We start from the raw sequence: 9,758 nt of genomic DNA on the forward strand, positions 1-9,758 counted from the left end.
ATTTCACAGGCAGAAGAAACAACGTGTGACATTTTGCTGCTCATGTCCCATGTGGATTATTTGAATGGACACAAAACCTGAGGTGTAAATGCAGCCGCTCTTCTGCCTCTGTTATAAACTTGATAGTTGGGCTTAAACACTGAAATCTGTGCTGCCTCAGTCGTGATCTTGGGTAGGGTAGCATAGTGGTTATGATATCCAATAAGGTTGTGAGTTCAAATCCTACCATGGCAAGTGGTAAAATTGAATTCAACGAATCTGATCATTTGTGAGCTGGCACCAGAAAAATGACCACAAAAGCTGGCGGATCATCATAAAAAAAACAAAGTGGTTCACTGATGTCCTTCAGAAAAGGGAACCTGCTAGCCTTACCCAACCTGACCTACACATGATTTCAGTTACACACGACATGGTTGACCTTTAAAGCCCTCGGAAGTGGCCTAGAAAGCCACTCAGTTGTACAACCAACCAGTTTAAAAAGAAGGCTCACCACCACCTCCTTAGGACAACTAGGGAATGGCAATAAATGCAGCATTGCCTTCACTTCAACAAGTTAAAACAATGATCTTGTAGAAGTCTGACAGCCAGGCCATAACTCGCCACTGTTACAAAGGATGGAGTCTGCTATGCAGCAGACTCACGTTCAGTCCAAATATTCCTTGGTAGTGCTATTATACCAGTCTTATAAAAGGACAAAGAAAAATAAATCAAGGGGATGAACTAACTAGATTCAATTTAAGTTTTTTTTTTAAATGGTGATGGAGAAACTAATGAGATTAAAGATAGACAGATCTCCAGGATCCGATGATTGCCACCCTAGGGTATTAAAAGAAGTAGGTGAGGAAATTGTTGATGCATTAGTCATGATCTTCCTAAACCCTCTTGATTCGGGAATTGTCCCCTTGGATTGGAAAATCGCCAGTGTCACTCCATTAATTAAGAAGGGTAAGAGAAATAAACTAGGAAATTATAGACCTATTAGTCTAAAGTAATTTGTGGGGAAATTACTAGAATCTGTTATTAGGGACACATATAACTAGATAGTAAGAGAGTTTGTCATTGTCATTGGAGAAAAGAGGCAGGTGGAATTACTCAGTCTCTATCTCGCAACAACCTCAGTGCATACAGGGAGTAGATTGGGTCAAAATGGTTGTGTTTTATGTTTTTTGTCCTGTTTCAGGAATTTTGATTTTTTTTCTTCATGGAAAGAGGCTGATTACATATGAAAAAATGGCAGAGGTTAGTGATTTTGCTGAGACAGAAATGATTTAGATACTGCTGTTCTGTTACTATCAAACAGTTGGCATTTGCCAGTAAATTCTTCTGAAATTGTAAGGTTTCACCATCCAGAATGCAAAAGGAATAGAACTGTGAAAAGGTGGAGTTCCCTTATTTGTGTTAACTGTTCGGCCACATGACAGAGGCTGTAGTCTGAAGGTTTGGCTCATAACTCCAGTGTTATACTTGACCACAAGGCATAGGAAGGAACATAGGAACAGGAGGAGGCCATTCAGTCCCTCGAGCATGTTCCGCCATTCAGTTCGATCATGGCTGAACAGTATCTTAACTCCATTGACCCACCTTGGTCCCGTTACCGTTAATACCCTTGCCTGGCAATCTCTATCAATCTCAGTCTTGAATTTTTCAATTGACTCGGCCTCAACAGCTTTTTGGTGGAGAGACTTCCAGACTTCCACAACCCTTTGTCTGAAGAAGTGCTTCCTATCATCACCTTTGAACGACCTGGCTCTAATTTTAAGATTATGCCCCCTTTTTTTGGCCTCCCCCACCAGAGGAAATAGTTTCTCTCTCTCTACCCTATCAAATCCTTTAATCATCTTAAACACCCCAATTAGACCACCTCTTAATCGTCTATATTCAAGGGAATACAAGCCTAGTTTGCATTTATTAATGAGGCTCCCGCCGGAGTCCAACGGGAGCCTCATCTGCTGCCAAAACCAGTGGTGTTAAAACAGGGACTGAGCGGGAATGGAGCTGCTCCAGTTTACCAAAGGATGAGGGGAGAACACTCATAATCTGATTAAAAGTGCCCAAATGTTTGAGCTGTGAAGTTAGTGGTAAACATGGTTTGTATTAATACTTATTTGATCTGACATTTAGGGGGCAAAATTGAACCTCATTGCACCCATTTGCCGGGCACAAAACCATGAAGAGCACCTGAAGTATGTGCGACACCGTATTGGCTCGGGCGATATATGGGCCTCCCTAACGGCCACCTGAAATAGGTATTAGGCCCCTTACATTTGCTAATGAGGGGCCCAACGCATGTTTCACTGTCCCAATCCACAATTCGGCAGGACCAAGCGAAGCAGCTGTTTCTGCGGCCTAACCCAGCAGTACGTAATGCAGGCCACCAACAAAAAAGTACATTTTTGAATTTTAACTTACCTTACTGTGCGGCCAGGAGGAGCAGAAGTGCTCCGCCCGCCCCCTCCCCACCCCCCCCCCCACCCCCACGGCTCCAGAGCACTACCGCGGGCCTCTGCTGGACCAGGCTAGGCCTCCCATTCACCTCCCCTCCAAAGACCTACCTGAGAGCCGCTGCCAGCATCACAACCAGTCCAATTTTGTGTCCTCGAATCCGTTGAGCTGCATCGGGATGCGCGATACGTGACCGCAGATCACCGGAATTATGTTTTGGATGAGCCTCAGGCTTTCGGCTTCTGGCGCACGCTCCAAGTGCACCAAACATTTGTCCCCTGAACACAGGCCTAATGAAATATCTCCCCCTTAATATCTCCGATTACTTTCTTCTTCTTCTTCTTCTTAGGCAGTCCCTCGGAACTGAGGATGACTTGCTTCCACACTATAAATGAGTTCTCAGGTGACTGATGTGTCCAATGCGGGATCTACAGTCTCTGTCACAGGTGGGGCAGACGGTGGTTGAAGGGGCGGGTGGGTGGGGTGCTTGGGTTGATGTGCGCTCCTTGCGTTGCCTGTGCTTGCTCCCGGCGAAGAGACTCGAGGTGTTCGACGCCTTCCCGGATGCTTCTCCTCCACTTTGTGCGGTCTTGGGCCAGGGATTCCCAGGTGTCGGTGGGGATGTTGCACTTTTTCAAGGAGGCTTTGAGGGTGTCCTTGAAGCGTTTCCTCTGCCCACCTGGGGCTCTCTTGCGGTGTCGGAGCTCCGAGTAGAGCGCTTGTTTTGGGAGTCTCGTATCGGGCATGCGGACGATGTGGCCCGTCCATTGGAGCTGATCGAGCATGATCAAAGCTTCGATGCTGGGGATGTTGGCCTGAGTGAGAACACTGACATTGGTGCGCCTATCCTGCCAATTTTATAAGTTCCGACTACTTTATAAAGGTGCTTGCAGATCTTACTCTGTGTAACAGTGGTGAAATTGGTTTTCCAATGAGAAGTCAGTTCAAATGACTGCAGCAATGATTTTTAAGCAATCTCTGGTTTCAGCAAAGTTGCAGCTGAGGGAGCATTCAAAATTGTCGCCACCTCCTCCCACCACCTTTTTGAGCAGCTGGCATTATTTTGATAGTGAAGACTCTGCTTGAACCACAAGTTGTACACAGAAAAGGAAAATTGGAGCCCTGCATGTTCTTATTAATCTTGATTTTTCAGAGCTGTTTTTTGAGCCATGTGTTCACTGAACATCAATCAACTCTTCAAAGGATCACTCGGATTAGAGACAGCATGATACTGTTGCATAACACTGCCCTGACATGAAGGGCTGGATTTTCATTGGGCCGTGGAGTTGGGATTGGAGGCGTGTGGGGGTTTAAAATCCCAAAATCGGGGGTCCCGACCCCATCCCGCCCCCAACCCGCCTCCATGCCAGTTTCAAAGGAGGTGGGTACCCGCCCCGCACTGGGACCCGCCTACCCGAGGCGGGAAGGGGAATGGTGCCAATTAATGGCCTGTTAACAGGCAGTTAACAGGCAGTTTTTAGCCTAATCCCTATTTTTATTGTTGAAATGTGGGATTCCCGACGGCTCCAAACCACACCAAGTTAGCGAGGTGGGCCGTCGGGATGAAGGGCTTGGAGGGGTCGAGATGTCCAGTGTTCAGGTGAGTGATGGGTGCATGAGTGCAGAGGTAAGTGTGTTTGGTGTGTTTAAAGTGTTCAAAGAAGTTCTACTAACCTTCACTTACCTTTACAGCCTTCCTTCCTTCAGGTCTCGGGAGTCCCTCATCTCACCGACACAGAAAGCAGAATGGCCGCCAGCTGTCAAAATCTGCAGCCTCGGCTTTCTGTTCCGGGGAGATCTCTTAAATCATCCTGAGAGGAAGGAATTAACCTGGAGTACAGATTGTCAGTGTTTGACAGCTTCCAACAGCTGTGAAACGCTGATATTTCATCTGTCAAAAGCTCTTGACAGATGAAATTTCAATCTGTGACGTCACCTGTTGCCGGGTGGCCCTTAATTGGCCTGCTGAGCCCGCTGAGCGGGCTCAACAGTGTCAATCAAGTCAAAATCACGTGGGTTGGCTACAACTCGATGGAGGCGGGACTACAACCCCAAAAGTTGTAGTCCCGCCTCCTACCCGCCTCCTCAATGAAAATCCAGCCCGAAATGTCTCAATATCCTTACACAGGTCAGTTGAATAAACAAAAAATAATTGGATAGGTGCTTCTCGATGACAGTGGGAATTCACTTGGCTCAACAAACATCAAAAGTGATTTTTTTTTTACCCACTTTAATGTATAAAACTGGATCTGCTGCGATGATTCTTGGCTAAAGCCAGTTTTCTTCAAATAAATGTCTTTCATCTCAAAGGCGGCCAGTGAAACAGGTGGAAATGCAGTGCCATGCTACTCTTTGTCTAATAATGCAAAATCAAATAACAGACCATTGGTGAGCAGCGAGTAACATTGCACTTATCTTTCTTGTGTCCATTGATCTATAGTTTCATGATTTTCTTTCTTTTAAAAGCCCATTATTAATATATTTGATCAAATAATAAAATACAAAATTGATGAATTGAAAGTTGCTAGGAAAGATGGAGCTCATTCCTTTCAGGCTGCCGTGCTGTGTCTAACCCAAATAATATTTCACAGACTGCAAAAAAAATAGACACCCATTTTTAACGTAAAAAGACAAGATCCGATTTTTCACATTAATTTTCATTTATTGTAGACAGCTATTGGTTTAGTCCTCCTAGACAAGGGTGCTTGAAAATCCGAGGTCATGCACTTCAATTTCTGGACTATTGATTATAATTCTCCAGTAGTTTCAGATGACATTTCCATTTTATTTAAACTTATGCTACCCCTGGGGATAAAGATTCGCTAACAGGCTATTTTCTGAGATAAATTTAGAAATTTGATATATTAACTTAGAGGGACAAAGTGCATAAATCACCTCTGTGTCCTAAGTATGCATCCATTTCAGATAAATAGTTAGTCTCCTATCTCTAATGACCACTAAAAGTGGTAAGTGAAATTAGTTGCATGGTTTCAACAGCACAACACAAGTTTGTCTCGAATCTGGAATTCATTTGCAATAATGCAGCAATCACTGAGAAGCTCATAGAAAGTATTGGAAACAGACACTTTTGGGCTTCATAAATAGAGGTTAATTGAGTACAAAAGTAGAGAAGTTATGCTGAACCTTTATAAAGCGCTGGTTAGGGCCACAACTGGAGTATTGCATCCAGTTCTGGTCACCATACTTTAGGAAGGATGTGAAGGCCCTTGAGAGGGTGTAGAGGAGATTTACCAGAATGGTTCTGGGGATGGGGGAACTTAGCTACAAGGACAGGTTGGAGAAGCTGGATTTGTTTTCATTAGCGCAAAGGCGGTTCAGGGGTGATTTGATAGAGGTCCACAAGATTATGACGGGTTTGGATAGGCTAGACACAGATTTAAGGTTTTGGGCAAGAGATACAGGGGGGATGTGAGGAAAAACTTTTTTACGCAGCGAGTGGTGAGGACCTGGAACTCACTGCCTACGGAAGTGGTGGAAGCGGAGTCACTCAATGTTTTCAAGGGGAGACTGGATAGGCACTTGAGGGAAATAAACTTGCAGGGCTATGAGGAGAGAGCGGGGGAATGGGACTGACTGGATTGCTCTACAGAGAGCCGGCACGGACTCAATGGGCCGAATGGCCTCCTTCTGTGCCGTTATGACTCTATGGGGGAGAAATTCAGTATCGCAATTATTGGCCGGGTGCAAAGTTTAGCGCCTGGCGCTAATTATCACCTCCGACTGCAAACTTGACTTCTATTGCCCCTGGAAGTGATTGGGGCGCTAAATCAGGCGCTACACACCTCTCTTAAGGCGCTAACACCGAGGAGCGAGGCGCTACCTCAGAGCGCTGGCAAAGCTCATGTGATGTCAGTTAGCAATGGAACACAGACACACTGGCGCCAGCCAGTTCTTAAAGGGGAGGGTCGATCTTGCTCTCCATCCACACCCTGCTCATTGCAGCCTTGAATCTCAGCCTGGACAGACCTGTACATCAAATCTGCTGGAAAGAACAATGGAGAGACCCAGGGAAAGAGCTCAGAGTGCAGCCCTCAAAGTCTCTTCTAAATCGATGCAAGGAAGGTCAAATCAAAATGAACCTGCAAAGTGCTGCTCAGTATGCAAAACTCCTTCACACAGCATTGAATATCTCCAGAGGTCTCTCTCTCAGAATGTGTGGTGCAAAATGTCACCGACAAAAAAAGGCAGGACGCGGTCGCCTTTAAATAGCGCTCCCCCAGTCCCTTCCCGAATGCAAAACGCTCCCCTCAACCTGTCGTTGCTAGCAGCAGGTGGTAAGGCAGGGGGCGCCATTCAATATCCAGTCTGGGGCGCTACCAGGGTGTTGCACGCTCAACTGACGTCACAATCTGCGGGCACAGGAGATCGTGGCAGTAGTGTTTAGCGCTGCCGCAAAAATCTGGTCAATTTCGCATGCGGCGCAAATATCGCCACACCCGGGCACTAGTTGCTTTGCGCCCTATTCGTGCCCTCTTGGGGTGCTAATGGGAGGCACTAAGCAACCGAATTTTTCCCCCTATGACTTTGCACAGGCCTAGAAGGCGTTAATTTTGAGGTGAGCTATTAGTGCCGTGTGGGAAGAGCTTTTCAAGTATGTTGTCTCTGCCGTACCCAGTGTTGGACTATTTGATGTTATTAATGGGTGAACCGTAGAAAAAGATTTTATTCCACGATACAGTCACCCTCACCTTGAAGAGCATTTACCATCAAATATTAGTCTCCCAAAGAGATGAAAGGCAACAGTTGCCAACATAATGCTATATTGCTAACATACTCTATCGAGAATCAATTGGATGCTTTTCATAATAAGGATTTTTCTGTTTATTTTAAGTATTAGCAGATAGGAACTATGCTTTGCTGCTATACTACTAACTAGTGTATGCAGATTATCAAAAAGTAATGGTCTTAGACAATGAAAGTTATATAATAAAGTATGCAGTTTATTAGTGAATAACATTTTATTTTTTTAATTGAATCACATACCACAAAAATACTTAAAAATATAAATATCATCTGCTCTCTATGAGCCCATGTCTAGATTTGGATGTAGCTTATTTGAAGAGCAGTCTCGATAGGCTAGTTCCACATTTTCCTATGCACTGCTCTCATCTATTACTAACAGAAGTTCCAACAGCTTGCATTTATACAGCGCCTTTAATGTAGTAAAACATCCCAAGGCGATGTATACATGCAGGAGTAATTATCAAATAGAATTTGACACTGAGCCACATAAGGAGATATTAGGACAGGTGATCAACAGCTTGGTCAAAGAGGGAGGTTTTAAGGAGCGCCTTAAAGGATAAGCTCAAGTTTAGGTAGGGTGTGTAATGATCAGTAACATGTCATTCTAGAATGGTACACTAGGTGGAGCTGTATGTTTAGTAGTGGGCTACCCACAAGGCAGTAGTCAAGATGGATGCCTGTACACATGGCTGAATAAATGACTAGCTCAAGCTAGCTGTTCATAATGAAAACGTCTATTTATTTATGAACATAACAGGGTGGAAGGTGGGAGGTCGGCAGAAGAGCGTTGGAATAATCGAGTCTGGAGGTAACAAAGGCCAATGGATGAGGGTTTCAGCAGCAGATGAGCTGAGGCAGGGGTGGAGATGGATGATGTTACGGAGATGGAAGTAGGCGGTCTTGGTGATGGAGCGAATATGTGGTTGGAAGTTCAGCTCGGGGTCAAATATGACACCAAGATTGTGAACAGTGTGGTTCAGCCTCATACAGTTGTCAGGGAGAGGGATGGAGTCAGTGGCTAGGAACAGAGGTTGTGGCGGTGACCAAAGATAATGGCTTCGGTCTTCCCAATATTTACTTGGAGTAAATTTCTGCTCATCCAGTACTGGATGTCGGATAAGCAGTGTGAGAACAGCGACAGTAGAGGAGTCAAGAGAGCTGGTGGTGAGGTAGAGCTAGGTGTCGTCAGCGTGCATGTGGAACCTGATGTGTTTTCGGATAATGTCGCTGAGGGGCAGCACGTAGATGAAACAGAAACTTACTGCACCCGTTACAAGTTGAAAACTGTGAACTAGAGTTTAATATCAGGCTTTATGTCCACCAACATAAAGTCAGAGAAGAAAGGTTCAGATAGATCTTGGGGGGAATAACACAGAGTCAAGAAAAGTGGGACAATAAAAAGCAGATAAGAGTCAAGTACAATATAGAGGAAAAACTTATAGAGGAAAAATAATTGTCAAAAGTGTCTGAAATCTACCCCTCCCCCCATTTTGCAGGCGCTATGCAGCCTCCTGAGGCCCCAAAATGGCGGGCAGGAAGCATGCACGCACTTCTGACCAGAAGCGCGCCACCCAGCCATATTGAGTAAGGATAAAGAGGCGTTCTTTTCCCACGCCTGAAGCAGGTGTTAGTTCATTTGTATATGCTAATAAGGGGCCTAACGCCCTGCTTCAGGTCTCCGCTGCCATATTGGTTTGCCCTGAGGCAGTTAGCGCTAAAAATGGGTGTTCCCAAATTTCTTTCCCATATATACATTTCCTTTGGTCATTATATTTGTTTATAGCACGTATCTGTACTTTTAACATGGAATCTTTAACATATAATTGTGTATGACATAAATCTATCATATTTTGAAACATCGTTTTCTGAGTTAATTTACAGATAATATCAATCCTCAGACAGAATAATGTTAAATCAATCTCTAATTTGCTGCTGTGAGCTCCACAAAGACCATGATTTATTAGTCTGGTGTCTGTACTCACCTACTGACCAACGTCATTTGGGATTTAATCCATCAAATGCTGACCATTTCATACGTGATTGATATCCTCACAGTAACTTTTGACAGTGACAATAATAGTATTTGAAGGAGAATAAGGAGAGGTTGCTAACAATGTCTACAGTATATTTGACTTATATTTTCATCCACCTACTACCAATGTAAAATATTCCACAGTTATCTTTGGGTTTGGTGTTCAGATTCTGAAGGCTGGTTAGAAAAGAAAGCATTTATAAAATATATTAATCCCAGGTTATCTGAAGTTTAGGGGGAATTATGCAACTGATAATGTCATTGTGGCACACTGTGTAATCCATTCCCATATCAGTTTCCATGCAAGTACAGGAAACTCTCAATTTACCAGCACCCAAACAACCGGAAATCTTGGTTAACTGGCAAAATTCAGGAGTAGGTTCAGTTAAGTTTTTCTTCATATTAGTGGCCATTTCTTAATTCTTGGCTGTGTAATCGGGGGTTCCTGCACTTGTTGCTAAGCAACAGGTATGCTTGGTCTGTGGCCGGGGTTCCTACAGCTGTTGCTAAGCAACAGGGA

Source organism: Somniosus microcephalus, chromosome 20 (assembly GCF_052327205.1).
Source record: "Somniosus microcephalus isolate GS21.2 chromosome 20, FLI_Smic_1.0, whole genome shotgun sequence".
Classification (NCBI taxonomy): domain Eukaryota; kingdom Metazoa; phylum Chordata; class Chondrichthyes; order Squaliformes; family Somniosidae; genus Somniosus; species Somniosus microcephalus.